This window comes from Lithobates pipiens, unplaced genomic scaffold, assembly GCF_037356315.1.
Source record: "Lithobates pipiens isolate NorthernLeopardFrog02 unplaced genomic scaffold, aLitPip1_a1.2 Scaffold_18, whole genome shotgun sequence".
In the NCBI taxonomy this organism is placed as follows: domain Eukaryota; kingdom Metazoa; phylum Chordata; class Amphibia; order Anura; family Ranidae; genus Lithobates; species Lithobates pipiens.
The window spans coordinates 147,250,868-147,273,617 of NW_027507758.1; the positions used below are offsets into that span (position 1 = coordinate 147,250,868).

The 22,750-nt window shown below is 41.6% G+C and overlaps 1 protein-coding gene across 4 annotated transcripts in view; it reads left to right on the forward strand.

Annotated features, from left to right (window-relative positions):
* TIAM2 (TIAM Rac1 associated GEF 2) overlaps positions 1-22,750 on the forward strand; it is a 437,269-nt gene that overhangs the window by 91,049 nt on the left and 323,470 nt on the right. The window contains exon 1 of one of the 4 annotated variants that reach the window (XM_077486241.1): positions 18,337-18,414. The exons of 2 other annotated variants lie outside the window; for them this stretch is intronic. The gene's annotated coding sequence lies outside the window, so the exon portion shown is untranslated. Of the gene's footprint in view, positions 1-18,336; positions 18,415-22,750 lie in introns of those variants that run through there. One more of the 4 variants, XM_077486239.1, reaches the window with a different exon arrangement.

Consider the following 22,750-nt stretch of genomic DNA (forward strand, 5'->3'; position numbering starts at 1 on the left):
CAGCTAAATCAGGGGTCTCCAAACTTTCTAAACAAAGAGCCAGGGCTCTTGTTTAGGGCTCTTTTGTTGGTGTCAGTTTGCAGAATCGTGCCCCATTGTTGGTGTCAGTTGGAGGAATCGTGCCCCATTGTTAGTGCCAATTGGAGGAATAGTGCCCCATTGTTGGTGTCAGTTGGAGGAATAGTGCCCCATTGTTGGTGTCAGTTGGAGGAATAGTGCTCTATCATTGGTGTCAATGGAAGGAATTCTGCTCCATCGTTGGTGTCAGTGGGAGGAATAGTGCCCAGTTGTTGGTGTCAGTGAGAAGTGTCAGTCAATCCTTCCACTAATAGCAACAATGCTATTAGTGTAAGGAATTGTGTCCCGTCAATGCTGTCAATGGAAGGAATTGTGTCCCATCGTTAGTTTCAGTGGGAGGAACCGTGCCCTTTTGATGGTGCCAGTGGGAGGAATAGTGACCCAAGGGCCAGATAAAGGCAAGCAAAGGGCCACATCTGGCCCCCAGACCACAGTTCCGAGACTGCTGAGCTAAAAATTCAGATGAAATATATACAAGAGGGTTTTTTACCTGGCAAATGATTTGTATTTCTGTTCATCCAGGTCTGAGATTTACACAGCTGTGCCACGTAGCACAGCCCTGTCTGGCAGGCCAGGAGATCCGATTTTGCTCTACTGAAGTTGAGTAGATCTTGTTTCTCTCCCAGCATTACATCAGTGGCAGCTGGTGTTTTTTTGTTTGGGGGAGCAGCAAACAACCGGCCCCCCTCCCCCCACAGCAACTTAAACCCCCCACCATCCCCGCTGTCCACGGCTGTCTTAATGCATGGGAACCCCCGGGAACTGCCCAAGGGGCCCTAAGTGCATGGGGGGGGGGGGGGGGGCATGATAATCTTGCATTACATCATACTTGCCAACTGTCCTGGATTTGCCGGGACAGAAACGATTTTTACTAAGCTGTCCCAGGATAGCCGGGATTTTATTTAAAGTACTAATAAATATATGTTTAATTCTATCAACTATTAATACTTTAATTCTTGAGTAGGTGCGTAAATTGGGACGGGTTGGTAGAGGCCCCACTGCATTACTTTGCCCAGGGGCTCATAATGCTATTAAGGCGGCCCTGACACTATCAGCCGGTCGGTCCACCGGCACTTACCGCATCTAGGCGGCGGGGATCGGGCATCCATGGAGTGGCGGCGGGGATTGGGCATCCATGAAGCGGTGGTGGGGATCGGCCATCCAGGCATCGGTGGGGACCGGGTGGCTCTTCTCCTCCTTGCTTCCACTGTACGTCTCCTCCCCTCCTCCTAGGCATCCAATAGGATCGCCTGCCCTTTCAGCCAATCGAGTGACGGGTATCAGACCTGCTTCCCGATTGGGAGGGAGGAGGATGAGAGTTGCCACAGCGAATATTTATTCGCTGTTGCAACACACCTGGGTGGGTTCCTGACGCATCCTCAGCATCCCGAGCCCACCTTATTTTGAAGCCTATTATTGGCTCTAATCAGGTGCATCAAAAAATAAATGCTATGCATGAATCTATCCATTGCCTATAGGGGTTGGTGAGAAGAGAGGGGGCAGCACCCGGGCGCCCCTAATGGACGAGCCACCCCTGCATTACAGAACAACTGATTAGCTTCAAGTTCTGTACTCTCCCTCCCAGTCTGAGCTCTGTTGTTCAGGGAATGATGAGAGGCGCACATCTAGATACTTACACTACTTGCATTTTAAAAAATTATTTTTGTACTCACCGTAAAAAAAAAAATGTTCTATAGATTATTGAGGAATACAGTCTTTTTTAGACTGTCAAGATATATAGCTGCCTAGAGGGAAAATGGACACTGGCAACAAAAATACGCATTAACCAGCACAGGTTCGTTTTTAGCATGACTCAGAGAAAAGGATTTTACGACAAGTACTAATTGGTGGAATATGAATTACTGTATTGTATTTTCTTTCTCGATTATTGAGGGACGCAGGAATTCTTAGACTGTGGGGATGTCCGAAAGCCATCTAACGAGGGGGGGGGGCAACATAGCAACAAAGGGTAATAGACCCAAGAAAAGCAACAGAAAAATGGTGACTACTTGTCGCTCAAAAAGCTATCTGAGGAATCTAGTACATCAAAGCTGCAAAGGGTGAGGCCTGAATATCCATCTGGTACAACATAGAAAAGAACAGAAAACCACCAGGTGATAACTTGGAAGGATGCTTGATGCTAAAAAAAACTAAGAAGCATTCCCAGATCTTGAGTGTGCCTTGGCAAGAAAGGTTGGAACATAATCCTAAAGACCATACATTTGAATAATGGTCAGTCTGGATCACCTAGAGATGGTGGAACGAGAAGCTGATGTAACCTTCCAGTGTCGTTTCTTGAAGAAGCAGTGGTTGAGAGATAGTCGCTCACAGCCTGAAACACATCTAGATAATATAGAGGATATACTTTTTGGTGAACTAGAGCGGGTTGGGAGAGCAATTTCCCGATTTAGGTAAAGGCAGAAGCACCTTAGACAAGAAGAGCCTCAACACCAGCTTATCCCTGTACAAAACCAGAAAGGATTCTTGCAGGATACGGCCACCAGTTCAGACACTCTCCTGACAGAGGTGATGGCTACAAAAAACACCACCACCTACCTCACAGGGGAAGTAACAGGGGGAGCGACATGGGAATTCCCTGTACAAAGATCTAAATCAATAAATGAAAGATCAACGGTCCTTGAAAACTTTCTGGGTAGAAAACTGACCCTGGCCCTGAAGTGCAAAAGTGCCAAGCGCTGGTCCAGACCTAGCTGCAGTAAGGAGGGGATTTGTCCTATGGAGAAACTCCTAGGGTTGAAGCCCTGACCCACACTCACAAGTGAAGTATGCTTTCCATGCCTGATTATATACTTATGGGAAGTTGCCTTCCTACCTTTTAGCATCATGGGAAATAAAGGTGCAGAGATGTCCCTAACTCAAAAAACAAAACAAAAAAAAAACAGGCATGTGTATGGAAAAAAAAGGTTCCAATAGTGTAATAAAGTCTAAAACTTTTATTGATGAAAGCCAAAAATGGGGACTCACAAACATAAAAGGGTCACACGCATTGGATTAAAATGTGTTTGCCTGCAAACAACAAAATCACCCACACTTCCAGGGTCACGTGGGGCATAATGATGTCAGTGTGTAGCTCCGCCCAACATGTTTTGTCATACGTGGCGTCTTCCTTGGCTTTTAGCAATAAAAGTTTTAGACTTTATTACACTATTGGAGCCTTTTTTCCCCATACACATGCCCTGTGGTTTTGTCCGATCGAGGCTCTCAGATGTGAGTCGGGTATCCTGGAGGAAGTTCTCTGATCTTCAGCCAGCTCCAGAGGCTTGGTGTATTACCTTACCCTGCAGAGGTTTACCTGAATGCCCATTTGACCTTGCTAGCAATAGGAGGTCCACATCAACTGGAAAGAGTCCCCATCAATAGGGTGATTGGTGTCACAGGAGGATCTGCATGATCCTTGGTGTTGGAACCCCTCTGCAAGAATTATCCTGTCGGAGTCTATCCTTTTGTACATCACGTGGACTCTCACTTATATGTACTTTCCAGAATTCATATAAATATTTTTGATGATTATTGTTATTTGACTTGATTGCCTTTTGCATCATTTTAAGGATACATGGTTCAATAGCCTATCCTCTTTATTGGGTATTTTTGATTATGATTTATTTTTTGCTTATGTTATTTAGGATGAGGTACCCCCTTAGCTTTTTTCATATATTTTGGATTTTGATTTCTTATTTTCACTTTGACTAACTTTTTTGTTTTTATCTTATGTTTACTCTGGTTATATCACGTAGTCTGTTGCTGCTGTCCATTATTTAACTTTTAGTTCATTTTTCTTTTTGCTTAGCACGGTATACCACTTTATATTAAAACCTCTAACTGGATGCAAGTCATAAATACATGCACCTAAAAGGTTTTATCATTAACCCCAATATGTATAGGATTTTAATCTATAATATAAAAACTAGTTCCAGAAAATTCTGATGATTAATACATGGAAGTGTAACTAGTGTATTTCCATATATATTTAAGTTAGGCCCCATGGTACATTGAACTCTGCACTATTATTAATTATTCCACCAGACATTATGGGGTTCATTTACTAAAGAAAAATAGACTGTGCACTTTGCAAAGTGCAGTTGCTCCAGAGTTTAGTAAATGAGGTAAGACTTCACTTTGCAAAAATACCCAATTACGTGCGAGGAAAATGAAAAAAAAAAAAAAACAGCGTGTTTGCCTACACATGATTGGATGATGGAAGTCAGCAGAGCTTCTGCTCATTTACTAAGCTCTGGAGCAACTGCACTTTGCAAACTGCACAGTCTTTTTGCCTTTAGTAAATCAACCCCTATGTATCTATAATCAGTTCTACATATGTTTACATCTGATTGAAAGCTGTCTAGTCCATATTTCATACATGGTGGCCATGCCCAAAAGTGCGAAGGTTTTGGATATGCACATACAATTTCATATATTCATTGACTCAAGCGAACCTCACTAAGTCACTGTTAGGACGCCCAGTGGAGGGGACATCGAGGCACACGAAGCGACTCATCGCTTTCATATTTGTTGCAGCAAGAATAGCGATTGCAAAATCTTGGAAATCCCCAATGATCCCTTTTCACCTGCTAAAATCTAAACTATCATGAATAATGGTGAACGAACGCCTCTTGGCGATTTTAAATGACAAGATAGCTTAGTTCAATAAAATACAGTACAGGTCTGTCCTCACTGAATAAATCTAAAGTGGGGACAGGGATACATATAACCTCACAAAAATACAAGGCAATGTATGATGTAACCGACTCATAATCAACCTAACACCTGTACAATTACTTTGCACTAAGATGATAAACGTGGATTTTGTATTTGTTAAAACTTTCTGAATAAAAACATTGGAATAGAAAAGAAAGCTGTCTAGTAAAAATATTCCTGAGGTACCAAAAACCAAAGAACATATATACATAAACAGTATGGGGGTTATTTATTAAAGGAAAATCCACTTTGCACTGCAAGTGCACTTGGAAATAAAGTCGCTGTAGATCCGAGGGGGACATGCAAGGAAAATAAAAAAAATTAGCATTTTAGCTTGCACATGATTGGATGATAAAATCAGCAGAGCTTCCACTCATTTCAGATATACCCCTTAGATTTAGAGCGACTGCACTTCCAAGTGCACTTGCGGTGCAAAGTGGATTTGCCTTTTCGTAAATAACCCCTAATGCTTCTATTGTTATTTTTTGTCTTTTGGTGAAAAGCTGTGATGACAGAAATGACTAATAATGGTTGCCCTAGTTTGATGAATTACATTTAATTGAGAATTATAGGTCCGTATTTTGAAGGGTATTTGATTGCTGTCTAGCATATAGACCAGTCAGGTGATATCAGCCTCTATTTGTAGCATGTGATTTTATCACTTGGCTTTTGTCCCACAATTTTAGAGCTGGTTCTTCCTTCCTAGGTAATAAAGTGGAATGCAATTGGTATTGTTCTGCTCAGTCTCAGCAGTTCAGATGGGCAATGGCCCTTTTGTTTTATTCAAGATGTAATTAGTTGCCTTTGTTAAATCTCCTTGTCTGTATGGAGGTGCAAATAACACTGACTGAAATTATAGGGGTTAAAATTCCTTTTTCCCATGAATTCAGTAAAACTAATTAGCATGTTTTGTTGGAATTTAGTAGCATGCTCTCATGGTCATAAGAGTGAAGACAAAGCCATCAAATTTCAGAATAACCCAATTTTTTTATTTTATATCTGTTTTATGTCTTATAGCTTTATACACAAACATTGGGGCCTATTTATAAAGCAGTGAATATGACATTCACCAAATACACACTGTAGGTTCATCTTCCTGGTGCATGTGTTTTAAATTAGAAATGATTATATAGCTATTCATGGGTATACACACAGAGACTTGTGTACGTGCCTAAAACTCTGAATACAGACAATGTCCAGAGATGTATGCTCACACATAAGGAGACATATAGCAGCCCACAGCCATTGACTTCTAGCAGTGGCTGTATACGGCACCCGTGGGCTCTCTGGCAGGAAAATTCTCCGTAATTTATGATATCGCTGACTAGATACATTTGTGTGTATGCACAGCACAGTCTCAGGACCAAACCCCTCTTTAGCATAAAATACAGTAAAAACCAGTAGTAAACCATGAATGGAACATGACCATTAGGGGCAACTGATATGTCGGATGCATTAAGTGTTTCTGGGTGGCTTGTGAAGGAATGCCTCTTCCTCCAGCATAATAACCGGTAATTACAGCCTCCTATGTGGTCCTTCTCATGCCGTGTACACACGACCCGACTTTCTGGCAGACTAGGTTCGACGGTCTTCCCGACGGACTTTCAGAGGAGTTCCGACAGACCTTCCGAACGAACGGACGTGCCCACACACGCATTTGTTGGTCGGATATTCCGACGGAAACAGTCTGATGGAGCCCACACACGGTCGGATTATCCGACAACACGGTCCGATCGGACATTTTCCGTTGGAATGTCCGACCGTGTGTAAAAGGGCTTAGGGAAAGCATCTATTGATTGCTTTCTAACAAGAAATGTTCTGTGTACAAGTGGTGATCCTAGCAGAGGGGGTTACCTACAGGCTGCAGTGATGAAAATCCAGACCTCTCACGTGTACTTTCTGTCAGCTGAGAGTTTCTATGGGCATTTAAAGAACAGCTGTACATTTTGGGATACAGATAGCCTGGTATCTGTGCAATATCCATCTACCTACTGTATCTGCAGTTATGATGTGCTTACATAGTTCCTTATTTCCATCCAACAAGTTGTATACATGATGCCGGGTACACACGACCGGACTTTCCGGCAGACTAGGTCTGACAGAATCAGTTCAACGGACAATCCGACCGTGTGTACAAGGGCTAAGATTTGCATTCCTAGTTATTTTTGAAGTGGTTTTGAAAGTTTTGAATATCTTAGTCCATTTTTGAGAAGGTGGCGGTTTGCCTCTTATTTGCAAAGGTATAAGGGGAAATCCCTACAAGAGACTCCCTTAAGCCCCTTTCCAGGATAAATGTCGCCCTCTGCCCACTTCTCTCTCTGATCACTATATTCAAAAAATCCTATCCAAACGCTTCTTTTAACTTGTGACACTTAAGCCCCGAACCTTCTTCTCTTCTGTTTGTGGTTCTTCTTTGGGTGCCCACGTCCTTGCTTGCATGACATGGAATTTTCCTACTAGATGGCTGGTGGTGGGGTCCTCTCCAGAGTGTCACCACAGGCTGGTGGTAGGGGCTTGGAGGTCTTGGGGGCCATTACATCGCTGGATTACCCATCCCTCACATTGGAACTGGAAACTGTAAAGGTCTTTGATGGGGGACTTAAGTAAATATTGCTTCACAAGGTGAGGGGGGAAGGAAGATTGTCAGGATGGGTTATAGGGGGTGGTTCAAAGATAGGTTTATCTCAGAGTGGGGCTTTTAATCACATTGTTTTGATCTAAAATCATGAATTATTGGATGAAGAATGCATATTTTCTCAAAAACTCCTGTGTGTGGTTCTACCCAGAAATGTCTAAGTACGCTAGATGCCAGGCCTCCACAGACTATCTCTTGCTTATAAGGATCCCTGTGGCTTCTTGTATTTTTGTCCAGGGTGCTTTTGTATTTCCTTGAGAAGTTCAGCACCCAGTGCCTCCCTTTGACTCCAGAGTGTGCCATTTAAGCGTCTTTTGTTCCAAGACCTGTACGCTCCTGTGTAGAAAGCTGTCAGCATTTCTGCCCCTTTTGTGTCTCTTTGTACTCCTAGAGTGCTTTCAGCATTCTTGCAAGTGTGATCTCAGCACCCAAGAGACTCTTTCCTGTGTTCCTGTGCTCCCAGCACCACCGTGTTTGCAGAAACACCTGCTGCTATGATCCTAGTGCTTTCCAAAGATTCCTGCTACTGTCTTCTTGTGATCCTAGTGCCCCAGTGCTTCCAGAGACTTCTGCTTCCTAGTGCACTCTGTGACATGTTGTATTCTCAGTACCCTGCACTCCTGAGTACCCAACGCTTTTGACTTGGTTGCTGCCTGCTAGGGTGAGACAGAGAACCCACAACCCGGGAGCTGTTCATCAGTAAAGCCGATCATCCCCGGCAGGGTGCTCTGGCAAAATCATCATGGTTCCCTAGACTCTGCACCTCTGTCCTTTCTCAGGGATCCCACGTCTGCTGGACGGGAATGAAAATAAATCTCTCCAAACTGAGGGAATCCTTGGTTGTTTTCAGAACTAGTGGTATTTTCTTTCTTTGGGCTCTTTTACATGGGCAGACTCCTCCAGCTCAGTGGGGGATTTGTCTGCTGATCCCTGCTGGGCAGGTGGATGAAAGGTCTATGTCCACTCCAGTTATGCAGAGCGGACATGCACGCAGCGCTTTCCTCTATGGGTGGTTAAAGTGGTTGTATAGTCTTTTTTTTTAACTTTTACCTACAGGTAAGCCTATAATAAGGCTTACCTGTAGGTAAAAAAAAAATCCCCTCGCAATGCGGCGCTGACTGCAGCGGCACATGCACACAGGGGATTCTTGGCTGAAATCCCAGCAAACGCCGGACCCTACCAGAAAGAAATCTCCTGTGCGCAGAGAACATGTCAGCTCCCTTGGCGTGGATCGGGTGAGATGTCGGGGCCTCGTTCTAAGGTAAGTATTTCCTAATGATTAACCCAAAACACCTTAAGTGTGAAGATTCATGTAAAAAATTATATATAGAAATGAAATTACAATTCCAAAAAATGTAAATAGAAAAAGTCTCTATGTAAGATGTTGATCCAATCCAAACGTGAAATACGGGTCACCATCCACCTTCTCAAGATGAAGTTAGCATGCAGACACCCTGTGATATTCCCGTCACCTTTAGAAATAAAGGCTTACCAGATAGTATGGATCCAAACGAATATATATTCGAAGGATCATGCAAGCTTGTACACTTAGAAGGCGAGATTATAGATGTAAAATGTCCAGGGAAGTAACAAGTCAGACTCCACATAAAGATGTCCTCAACTAGTTGTTAAATCCTCATCGGTACACTCCAGCACAAAATGTTGAACTCATACAAAGGAAAATAAGGAGCCACAATAGTGTAAATCCATTTAAAAGAAAAAATTTAATAAAAAAAGTAATGAACTCACATGTAACCAAAAGAAATCAAGCGCTTATTCCATAAAACAGTGCTACAGCAGTAGTCCCGACGCGTTTCGTCCTCTACAGACGTCATCTGGGGTAGCACTACACTGTAGCATCCTCACTTTTATAGCAAACAATCAATTTGGGCAAAAATTCCATCTGCCTGTGTCACCGCGTGCCATTTCCGGTTTAAGATGGCGCCCGGCGTGCGTTCCACGCCTCATTATAATGCTGCAGCAAGAATTGACAAGCAAATCATGCCATAACATATATAAAATGAACCAATAACTAAAACATAAATTGGCCCAAACATTAAAAATATACCAAACGTAGAAATAAAATTTATTCCCCTTTATCATACCGTTAATAGTATTTCCGGTTCATGACTGAACAACTAGGGGGCGTGGATATGGTTCAAATCATTGTCTTACCCGGCCCCTCATGCCGACAGAGCCACCCCCACTATGGGAAAGTACTCACCTAGTGGGCGTAACGTATATAAGGAACAATGATGCTTCCGTCTCGCGACGCTGGAACGCACCGCGTACCGGAAGCAACAGCATTACAGATGCGTCCGACGTCAGAGGCGGCGTGAGAGGAAATACGTCACCTCCAATCAAACAGCATCAAACACCGGAAGTGACGTAGACAAAAATACGTCACCTCCGGCCAGAATGTGTCCGACACCAGGAAGTGATGTAAAAAGAGTACAACATCTCCGGTGTCCAATAGGACGCTTGCAAACACCTTCCGGACCATACATCACAAAAGGGCTGTGCAATTAACGTACACCCATACTCCTCAATGAAAAAACATCATATCAGTATGTATGGAGTGGGAGCAGTTGCGTATAGGCAACAAGAAATATACTCAAAAAGTATATACAAAATACACATCAGCACCGACACAACGCATGCCCAAACATACATTGTGACAAATACTGATAGCAACTAAGGCAGATAGAATTCTGTCCCAAGACTAATAATAGTAATAAACCATAAATAACAATGATAGAGACACCTACCACTTACATGAAGATCAAAAATATTAAAACAAACAAATTAAAATAAAACACTAAAATAAAACACTAAAATAAAATGTTGCCAATATACATATTAACCATTATTAATGAAGGCATTAATATCCCATTCTATATTTAAGCCAAATGGCGAGTGAGATCGAATAGTATATATCCAGTAGGTTTCTAATCTGGAAACACCCCGAGTCATAGCACCACCCCTCCACGGGGGTGTGTACTTGTCAATAGCTAAAAATTGGGTACCTGTTGGGTCACTGTTATGATGTTCCCTGTAGTGTCTCGGGACAGTGTGTTTAGAGACCTTACCCTTTATTAAGGCTATGTGTTCCCCTATTCTAATCGCAAACGTCCTTGTCGTCCTCCCCACATATTGTTTACCGCACGGGCAAGTAATCAAATATACTACATACCGGGTGCTACAGGTACAGAATGATTTTATGGTATGTGTTCTGTTTGTTGTTGTTGATGTAAACTCAGTTGTTTTATGTCTACCGGCTATATTAAACTGACATACCACACATTTTTTACAAGGATAAAAACCTGTTAGATTGTGAAAGAATGATGGACGACAGGGTGGATTAATAACATTGGGAGCAATACAGTCCCGTATACGGGACTGTATTGCTCCCAATGTTATTAATCCACCCTGTCGTCCATCATTCTTTCACAATCTAACAGGTTTTTATCCTTGTAAAAAATGTGTGGTATGTCAGTTTAATATAGCCGGTAGACATAAAACAACTGAGTTTACATCAACAACAACAAACAGAACACATACCATAAAATCATTCTGTACCTGTAGCACCCGGTATGTAGTATATTTGATTACTTGCCCGTGCGGTAAACAATATGTGGGGAGGACGACAAGGACGTTTGCGATTAGAATAGGGGAACACATAGCCTTAATAAAGGGTAAGGTCTCTAAACACACTGTCCCGAGACACTACAGGGAACATCATAACAGTGACCCAACAGGTACCCAATTTTTAGCTATTGACAAGTACACACCCCCGTGGAGGGGTGGTGCTATGACTCGGGGTGTTTCCAGATTAGAAACCTACTGGATATATACTATTCGATCTCACTCGCCATTTGGCTTAAATATAGAATGGGATATTAATGCCTTCATTAATAATGGTTAATATGTATATTGGCAACATTTTATTTTAGTGTTTTATTTTAGTGTTTTATTTTAATTTGTTTGTTTTAATATTTTTGATCTTCATGTAAGTGGTAGGTGTCTCTATCATTGTTATTTATGGTTTATTACTATTATTAGTCTTGGGACAGAATTCTATCTGCCTTAGTTGCTATCAGTATTTGTCACAATGTATGTTTGGGCATGCGTTGTGTCGGTGCTGATGTGTATTTTGTATATACTTTTTGAGTATATTTCTTGTTGCCTATACGCAACTGCTCCCACTCCATACATACTGATATGATGTTTTTTCATTGAGGAGTATGGGTGTACGTTAATTGCACAGCCCTTTTGTGATGTATGGTCCGGAAGGTGTTTGCAAGCGTCCTATTGGACACCGGAGATGTTGTACTCTTTTTACATCACTTCCTGGTGTCGGACACATTCTGGCCGGAGGTGACGTATTTTTGTCTACGTCACTTCCGGTGTTTGATGCTGTTTGATTGGAGGTGACGTATTTCCTCTCACGCCGCCTCTGACTTCGGACGCATCTGTAATGCTGTTGCTTCCGGTACGCGGTGCGTTCCAGCGTCGCGAGACGGAAGCATCATTGTTCCTTATATACGTTACGCCCACTAGGTGAGTACTTTCCCATAGTGGGGGTGGCTCTGTCGGCATGAGGGGCCGGGTAAGACAATGATTTGAACCATATCCACGCCCCCTAGTTGTTCAGTCATGAACCGGAAATACTATTAACGGTATGATAAAGGGGAATAAATTTTATTTCTACGTTTGGTATATTTTTAATGTTTGGGCCAATTTATGTTTTAGTTATTGGTTCATTTTATATATGTTATGGCATGATTTGCTTGTCAATTCTTGCTGCAGCATTATAATGAGGCGTGGAACGCACGCCGGGCGCCATCTTAAACCGGAAATGACACGCGGTGACACAGGCAGATGGAATTTTTGCCCAAATTGATTGTTTGCTATAAAAGTGAGGATGCTACAGTGTAGTGCTACCCCAGATGACGTCTGTAGAGGACGAAACGCGTCGGGACTACTGCTGTAGCACTGTTTTATGGAATAAGCGCTTGATTTCTTTTGGTTACATGTGAGTTCATTACTTTTTTTATTAAATTTTTTCTTTTAAATGGATTTACACTATTGTGGCTCCTTATTTTCCTTTGTATGAGTTCAACATTTTGTGCTGGAGTGTACCGATGAGGATTTAACAACTAGTTGAGGACATCTTTATGTGGAGTCTGACTTGTTACTTCCCTGGACATTTTACATCTATAATCTCGCCTTCTAAGTGTACAAGCTTGCATGATCCTTCGAATATATATTCGTTTGGATCCATACTATCTGGTAAGCCTTTATTTCTAAAGGTGACGGGAATATCACAGGGTGTCTGCATGCTAACTTCATCTTGAGAAGGTGGATGGTGACCCGTATTTCACGTTTGGATTGGATCAACATCTTACATAGAGACTTTTTCTATTTACATTTTTTGGAATTGTAATTTCATTTCTATATATAATTTTTTACATGAATCTTCACACTTAAGGTGTTTTGGGTTAATTATTGTATGATGATGCACTAATTAGGTCATTCATAATTTTGTTCAGCGCTACACTACGTTTTTGATATTTGTTAATTATTCACTGTTTTATCCTTGTGATTGTGTTAGCAGCTTTTTTCTGTTTTTTGGATAGCGCAGTGTCACAGGGAACGTCTTTTTGTCTAAGTATTTCCTAATGAGCTAGTATGTCGTGCATACTAGCTCATTATGCCTTACAGGTCTGGGAAAAAAAATGTCAGTGGGTTTACTCCCGCTTTAAATGGGCAGCCTGCCCTTTTACAGTCGACTTTCATCTGATCTGATCTGCCGGAGGCATGGCGAACTGACCCATCCGTCGGTTTTTAGCAGATCAGATGTCGGCGGATGTCAAGGGACAAATATCTGTTTACTTCCACCACTCCACAGAGGGCAGTGGATGGTCTGATTGGGTCTATCTAAAAAACTGACAGGCAGACCCGAACGGTCTGTTTATGTGAACGGGACCACTTTCACTTTCAGTAATAATGAACAAATATAAACAGTAATGCCCCGTACACACGGTCGGAAATTCCGACGGAAAAGGTCCGATCGGATTATATTGTCGGAAAATCCGATCGTGTCTTGGACTTTTTTTTTCCGTCGGTAATTCCAACGGAAAAAATTTGAGAGCACAATCTCACATTTTCTGACAACAAAATCCGATCGGACTTTTTCTGATCATTTGTAGAGAATTCCGATCGGACAAAGTGCCACGCATGCTCAGATCAAAGTACGAGAGCAAAGCTATTGGCTACTAGCCTGAACGTAGTCCCGTCAGAACGAACGAGCATCATCACGTTCCGAACGATTGGATTTTCTGACAACCTTGTCCGACCGTGTGTATGCAACACCAGTTTCGGACAAAATCCGTTGGAAAGAACGGACGGATTTTGTGGTTGGAATTTCTGTCCGTGTGTACGGGGGCTAAATCTCTCTAAGGCCGCGTACACACGCGCGGACTGTTGGCCCAACTTTGTCCGTCCAACAGTTTGAGCGAACAGTCCACTCAAACTTAGCATGGACGGACATGGCCACACACGACGGACGAACAGTTTGCTGAAACCGTGCGCGATGACGTGAACGGCACGTACGACGGGACGAAAAATACGACGTCCTATACACTGCAATGCAACCTTCCGACGTGGAAATCCTTTCTGAGCATGCGCGAGACTTAGTTGGCCGAACAAGCCTACACACGAGCGAACAGTCCGCTGAAACCTTGTTTCAGCGGACAGTTTTTCGGAATTTCCGTAAGACCTTGTTCGGCCAACTGTCCGCTGAAACTGTCCGCTGAAGCCCCACACACGAGCGGACTGTCCGCCCAAACACTGTTCAGCGGACAAGGTTGGGCGAACAGTCCGCGCGTGTGTACGCGGCCTAACAGGGGCAGTAAAAACCCAACAAATGTTCTAATCCCTCCCTACTCTATCCAAAATTAAAAAAAAACCTAAAAAAATAAATAAAACATTGCCTTTAGTTATGCTTTCTTGCAGACATTTGCAATCTAGCAGCACGTTCATGTAAGCTTCCAAATTGGTTGGGAAACAAACCTGCACTGTGCCTATAGAAAGGGGAGGGGGGATTATTTTTAATATAGTGCTGGCCTCTGTTCTAGGAAAACAAAACCTGACCTATGACTCTTCCCCTATGGAGACTCCAACAGGGTGTTTCTACCAAGGGCTGTGTGGGGCGTATTGACATATGAACAGTCACTGATCTGATCATCAAATGTTCTCAGTGTGGCTTTAGGTCACGTTGCTTAATTTTAAACATAAGATATACATACGCTTAGGACCTGTTCATGCCTTTTGCATTGCAGCGCACTGTGTTAAACAAAAATAAATGGATTGCAATAAACAGATTTAAAAATAAAATAAAAATGAAATGGACTCCAATGTATCTCAATGCACAGAAATATAGAACTTGCTGCACTTTTTCGCATCACGGCTCGCACTGTTGCGTTCTGCAGTACCTTTCAGCGGTACATTGGGGTCTATGGCTTGACAAAACATACACAGTACATGTGTGAACAGACCATTATCATGATCATATTTTCCTGTGGGATTTATGTAGCAAATATTGCAAAACAGCTGTGTTATAAAATCCATTTTAATCTAGACCTAAACCTAGAATTTCTAATTGATTGATTCGGCAATTATTCGAGAGAATGTAGACAGCAGATGCAAAACACTGATGACCTGACAATTCCGCATTGTGATACGTTTTGTTTAAAGCACTTTAAATTTATGTCCCATTTAAGAGCTTTCAGTGTCACCAGCTGCATTTGTTAGCGCTTTCAATAAAAGCCTCCTGATATCAGGCAGATAGCTGTCACTTAGCAATAAAGGGTAACAGTAATGTGGTCTTATATTAATAGAGACAATGTCCAACGCTGACAAGTTGGTCAGCTGCGTGTTCAAGTATTATAATGTCTTGTGATTCTTTCCTATATCTTGTGGTAATTGTGACATTGTAAGTCTGGAAGGCACATTAGGTCACATGCTGTCTCTTTTAGAACAAGATTTGAATTGTTAGATGCAGAGTAGCAGATTGCTAATTGTATAGAATTGCTGGCATCATACTTTATTCCTCTATCCTTGAAGAATAACAGTCGCTCTGGCAGAGTTCTTAGTGATATCTATTGTGCCCGGGAGTATGTTGCTAGGCATTCTGTTGAATTGGTGAACATTGTGGGATTCATTACACCTCATTTGGTGACAAAGCTGCGTCACACAGCAGGACGTTTGTTCCTCAAAGAGAAGGCTGTGATTTGACTCATTGGAAAGTGACTCACTTTTATATGTTTTATACTCCTAGATTTAAATTGGATGGGATTGTACACACCTTCCACACGTCTCATCGGAATATTTTATGTCGGACAAAGAAAGCTCTTTCCCTTTTCCCTTTCCCCTTTCCCTCTCCTTTGCTCTCTTTTCCTTTCTTTTCCTTATTTTCCTCTTTCCTTTCTTTCTTTCTTTCTTTCTTTCTTTCTTTCTTTCTTTCTTTCTTTCTTTCTCTCTCCCTCTCTCTTACTTTCTCTCTCTCTTCCTCGTCTTGCTCTTTTTATTTCTCTTTCTCTCTCTGTCTCTCTCTATTTGTCCCTTCCTTCCTTTCTCCCCCCTCTCTTCCTCCCTTTCTTTCTCCTTCTTTCTTTCTTTCTTTCTTTCTTTCTTTCTTTCTTTCTTTCTTTCTTTCTTTCCTTAATTTCTTCCTTCCTTCCTTGATTCCTCCCTTACGCCCATCCTTCCTTCCTTCCTCCCTTCTCTCGCTTTCTTCCTTCTTCTCTCTCTTTTCCCCCTCTTTCTTTCTTTCTTTCTTTCTTTCTTTCTTTCTTTCTTTCTTTCTTTCTTTCTCTCCCCCCTCTCTCTCTCTATTTCTTTCTCTATATCTTTCTTTCTTTTCTCCCCCCCCCCTTCTCTCTCTCTTCCCCTTTCTCTCTTTTGCCCTCCTTTCTTACTTACTCCCATCATTCCTTCTCTCTTTTTCTCTCTCTCTCCCCCTCTTTTTCTTTCTTTCTTTCTTTCTTTCTTTCGATTTGTTCCTTCCTCCCTTCCCCTCCTTTCTTCCCTTTTCTCTCTCTTTCCCCCTCTTTCTTTCTTTCTTTCTTTCCTTTTCTCTTTCTTTCTTTCTTTCTTTCTTTTTCTCTTTCTTTCTTTCTTTCTTTCTTTCTTTCTTTCTTTCTTTCTTTCTTTCTCCCCCCCCTCTCTCTCTATTTCTTTCTCTCTTTTCTCCCCCCCCCTTCTCTCTCTCTTCCCCTTTCTCTCTTTTGCCCTCCTTTCTTTCTCCCCTCCCCATTTCTTTCTTTCTTTCTTTCTCCCCCCCTCTCTTTCTTTCTTTCTTTTCTCTCTATCCCTCCTTTTTTTCTCCCCCCTTCTCTCTCTCTTCCCCTTTCTCTCTTTTGCCCTCCTTTCTTACTTACTCCCATCCTTCCTTCCTCCTCTCTCTTTCTCTCCCTCTCTTTCTTTCTTTCTTTCTTTCTTTCTTTCTTTCTTTCTTTCTTTCTTTCTTTCTTTCTATTTGTTCCTTGCTCCCTTCCCCTTCTTTCTTCCCTTTTCTCTCTCTTTCCCCCTTTCTTTCTTTCTTTCTTCCTCTCTCCCCCCCCCTCTCTCTCTCTCCATTTCTTTCTCTATATCTTTCTTTCTTTTCTCTCTCTCCCTCTTCTTCCCCCCCCCCCTTCTCTCTCTCTCTTCCCCTTTCTCTCTTTTTGCCCTCCTTTCTTTTTTTCTTTCTTTCTCCCCCACTCTCTATTTCTCTTTCTTTCTTTCTTTCTTTCTTTCTCTCTCCCCCTCTTTCTTTCTTTCTTTCTTTCTTTCTTTCTTTCTCTCTCTCTCTTTCCTTCCTCCCCCCCTTCTCTCTCTCTTCCGCTTTCTCTCTTTTTCCCTCCTTTCTTACTTACTCCTATCCTTCCTTCCTTCTCTCTCTTTCTTTCTCTCTCTCCCTCTCCCTCTCTTTCTTTCAATTTGTTCCTTCCTTCCTCCCTTCCCCTTCTTTCTTCCCTTTTCTCTCTCTTTCCCCCCTCTTTCTTTCTTTCTTTTTTTCTTTCTATTTCTTTTTATCACTCCTATTTGTCTCTCTCTCCTTTACTATCTATCTATCTATCTATCTATCTATCTATCTATCTATCTATCTATCTATCTGTCTGTCTGTCTATCTATCTATCTATCTATCTATCTATCTATCTATCTATCTATCTATCTATCTATCTATCTATCTATCTATCTATCTATCTATCTGTCTATCTATCTATCTATCTCTGGGTACAGATTCTGTCGCCCCTGCTCTCTTCCTCTTTAGAAGGCCCTTACTATACTGTACATGACACTTGTACAGTGGTTTCTGGGACCTGGGTGCCCTGATTTATCTTGATTTTCAGTCATCTGACAGGGTCACTTTAATGATTCGAAGTACTTAGGTACACATCAGTGTAAAGAGCAGACAACTCAGTTTTAACTACTGCTTGAGTTGAGTCGAAGCCTTTCATTAACGTGTTCATTTCATGGAAGACATGTAAATCTATTTATACATGTAGAGTATTATGTATTACTCATGGTTTTTCAGTAAACGAGTAGGCAGCTCACAGTGATTTAGGGTATGAGATAAAAATACAGCATCAGGGAGGAGGCTGAGGAAACTGACTAATGGGTGTAGGCAGCAAGTAGTGGAAAAAAATGTATAGAGAGAACTGAACGCACTTTTCACAGATCTCAGTTTCTAGTGATGGTTAAAGCGCCAAGTAGTGCAGACTCCCCCCCTCCGCACAGGAGAGCTCCATATTTACAAGCCATGCCTTCCTTTACCACTTGATTTATAGCTGCAGTTCCTTTTACTGCGGCTTTCCTTTTTTTTTTTTTTTTCTGCCGGCGTTGGGATAAAGTTCCACAAGTACATATGTTTAGAAAAGGCTCTGAAACAGACTCTGTTTTTATTGAAAAGGAGGATCAAATTCCAGCACATGCTAAATGTAAGTAAAATGAAGCTGTGGGGTTGGAAATATTTCTATAAGTTCTCTGACAAGAGCCTTGAACAATGTACTAGATGAGTGTGTATGTAAGGCAGTACTATAGGTTCTAGTCTGTGCTAATGCTGTAAAAAAGGTGTGTGTTTTTATTGCCGTGTGTGTCCCCGACTCCCCACTTGGGAGATTTAGGCCTTGTTTGTGCAGGCGTACACCTGAGCGAGGCCTGTGTTTTGCCTTTGGAGAGGATGCACAGGTTTTGCATGCATCCGCATGCAGACATTCCCATTCATGTCAATTAGGAAGAACAGACACAGCTGTTGCCCCCAATTTGATACCCTTCGTGGGTGCGGGTGCATGTCCGCGAACACAGACAGTGTGAGTTTGGGTACCCAGACCTAAAGGGGTGTCAAATTGGCAGCAGCGGCTGTGTCTGTACAGCTGTTGCACCCCCATTCACATGACTGGTACTGCCTGTACGCAGATTCACAAAACGCTTGTGCATCCCATGTGAGCAAAACACAGCCTTCCCACTGGTGTACGCTAAAATGATTGTAAAGTCTATTTTTTTTTCTCAAAAAAAATAACAAACATGTCATACTTACCTGCTCTGTGTAATGGTTTTGCACAGGGCAGTCCAGATCCTCCTCTTCTTGGGTCCCTATTTGGCTCTCATGACCCCTCCCTCCTGTCGAGTGCCCCCACAGCAAGAGCATTGCTATGGGGGCACCCGAGCCGAGTTACAGCTCCCGCCCCCTCTCTCTCCTGATTGGCTATATTCAAGTTAGATTTTGACTTCACACGTTCTGACTTGTTGGTTCTGGGAGAGTGATCCAAAGCCAGAGATAGCCAGGCATGTGGCATTTTCAGTAGCTAGTCAGCAATTTTCCGTTGGACTGGCTTCACTCCTTTGCATGAAAAAACACATTTTATACAACAGATCTAAACAGACCTGCACTATAGATCGCCGAACACATGTGAATACTGTGTGCTTTGTGGAAAACTGCTCTGCCAAAAATAGCGCCAGTGTTTTTTTTGCGTTCGATGAAAGGTGCTGCGAGCCTATTCAGAGTAAATGGGCATCTCTAATGAAGCACAAAAATTCATACAATCATTTTAATGCACACAAAGGTGTGAGGAGCCCCTAGAGCTATTTTTCAGTTGGCAGAATGTTAGGTGTAGAGCACGCAAAAAACAGTTCAGAAAAAAAGTGAATAATTATGACCAATTAGTCTTATGCCAGTTGTGATTATAATAAACATGTTCTTGCCCAAAAGTGTATATACAGTATATATACAGTGGGGAAAATAATTATTTGATCCCCTGCAGATCGTCTAAGTTTGCCCACTGACAAAGAAATCAAGGGTGTATCATTTTTATCCTAGGCGTATTTTAAAGAGGTTGTAAACCCGCTGATGTTTTTTTTTTTTTTACTCACCTGCAAAGGAAAAGGCATAATGAGCTAGTATGCACTGCATACTAGCTCATTATGAAATACTTACCTTAGAACGAGGCCCCGACATCTGGCCCGATCCACGCCGAGGGAGCTGACATGTTCCCTCAGCGTTTCTTCCAGGTATCGTGGCTCCGGGGCTGTGAGTGGTCGGAGCCGCGATATCGTCACTCCCGCGCAGATTTCTTCCCAGCAGGGTCCGGCGTCTGCCGGACTTTCAGCCGAGAATCACCTGTGCGCATGCGTCACTGCAGTCAGTGGCGCATTGCGAGGGGAATATCTCCCAAACCGTACAGGTTTAGGAGATATTTTTTTTTATCTACAGGTAAGCCTTATTATAGGCTTTCCTGTAGGTAAAAGCCCCAAAAATGACTATACAACCACTTTAAATGATAGAGGCAGAATATCAACCAAAAATCCAGAAAAAACACATGATAGAAGTGTTATAAATTGAGTCGCAGTTCAGTGAGTAAAATAAGTATTTGATCCCCAAGCAAAATATGACTTAGTACTTTCTGGAGAAACATTGTTGGCAAGCACAGAGGTAAGTGGTTTCTTGTAGTTGGTGACCAGGTTTGCACACATCTCAGGAGGGATTTTGGTCCACTCTTCTTTACAGATCTTCTCTAAATCCTTAGGGTTTTTTGGCTGTCGCTAGAAACGTGATGCTTTGGGGCTGTTTCTCCGCTAAAGGTACAGGCCGACTTTGCTGCATTGAGGAGCCAATGGACGGGGTCATGTATTGTAAAATCTTGGATGAGAACCTTCTTCCCTCAGCCAGAACACTGAAGATAGGTCTTCCAGCATGACAATGACCCAAAACATACCACAAAAGCAACAAAGGAGTGGCTCAAGAAGAAGCACATTAAAGTCATGGAGGGGCGTATCCAGTCTCCAGACCATAAACTTATAGAAAATGTAAGGAGGGAGCTGAAACTTCGAGTTGCCAAGCAAAAGCCAAGAAACCTTAAAGGGTAACTCCACTTTCGTGGGGAGAAAAAATAGCAAATAGAGGAAAAAAATAATATAGCGTGTACAATTGTGATACAAGACATATTTTAATTGAATTTTAATAAGAGTTACCTTTCCTTTTCAATCTGCAGTCACTGTAATTTTCTATAAATGCAATGCAATGGGGCTACAAGGAGTTGTTCTGTACACAGAATGTGCACTGGCCACTCCCCAGAAACATCATTTCCTGCTTGTGTGATTGGCTCAGCAATTTTCCCCAACGTCTGCCTAAGATACAAGTCCAATTTCAGGCATCCCCTGCAACAAAAAAATGTAATTTTCGGTGAGATATTTGCAAAAGGAACACGTCTAAAGGGATGCAGGCCCATCAGATTTTCTCACTAGTGCTCTGCAGCTGCCACAGCTGAATGATAATTATGAAACCACTCCCATTAGACCCACTATGCACAGAGGCACAGACAAACACACATTTATTTCTTCAAATAACAAAAGGTAGGAATCTGCAACAAAGGTTGTTATAATCCTTGTAATGTACATAGATCACCCAGAGGGGAATGTTTTTTTTCGCAACAAAAGTGGAGTTACGCTTTAAGGATTTAGAGAAGATCTGTAAAGAGGTATGGACCAACATTCCTCCTGAGATGTGTCTGAACCTGGTCACTAACTACAAGAAACCCCTTTCGTCTGTGCTTGCCAACAAGGGTTTTTCCACCAAGTACTAAGTCGTGTTTTGCTTGGGGATCAAATACTTGTTTTACTCACTGAACTGCGACTCAATTTATAACATTTGTATTATGTGTTTTTTCTGGATTTTTGGTTGATATTCTATCTCTATCATATAAAATATACCTATGATAAAAAAGATGGACTCTTCATTTCTTTGTAAGTGGGCAAACTTACAAAATCTGCAGGGGATCCAAAAATTATTTTCCCCACTGTATGTATATGTATATATATATATATATATATATATATATATATATATATATATATATATATATATATATATATATATATATACAGTATCTCACAAAAGTGAGTACACCCCTCACATTTTTGTAACTATTTTATTATATATCTTGTCATGTGACAATACTGAAGAAATTACACTTTGCTACAATGTAAAGTAGTGAGTATACAGCTTGTATAACAGTGTAAATTTGCTGTCCCCTCAAAAGAACTCAACACACAGCCATTAATGTCTAAACCACTGGCAACAAAAGTGAGTACACCCCTAAGTGAATATGTCCAAATTGGGCGCAATTTGCCATTTTCCCTCCCCGGTGTTATGTGACTCGTTAGTGTTACAAGGTCTCGGGTGTGAATGGGGAGCAGGTGTAACTAAATTAATTATTAGAACCCAGGTTTCATCCATTGGGAAATAATTTAGATCTTTAATTGGTTTTGACTATATTATTATAATAGTATACTAAATATTACACTACTAAATGAAATACTAGTAATTATTTGTATCATTAAGGAATCGGTTAGTAATGGATTGTGGGGCTATTTAAGGCATTTTATAAGTTTGGCTTCTTTGCTATTTTTTATAAAATAGTATAAGTAATCTTTAGTTGAAATTTTGTTGTGCAGCTCCATATGAGTAATGCATTCAATTGGCATTCAGTGTGATCCTGCGACTCCGATTACTGCTGTTTTCAGGCAGTCAAGCAAGGAAAAAGCTGTTGATTTTAGAAATCACTAGAGAACGATTGGAGATTTAAAGGCTCAGCATGGCACCTGTTCAGAGAACTGACATTTTTTTCATCGTTAATCCTAAGTCTCCCATAGCACATCATTAATAGACAGCAACTAGGGACATAACGCTTATATAGCTTGCAGTTAACCATTTGTCATCAAATTCATTATTTCTATGTATATATATATATATATATATAAATAATATATATATATATA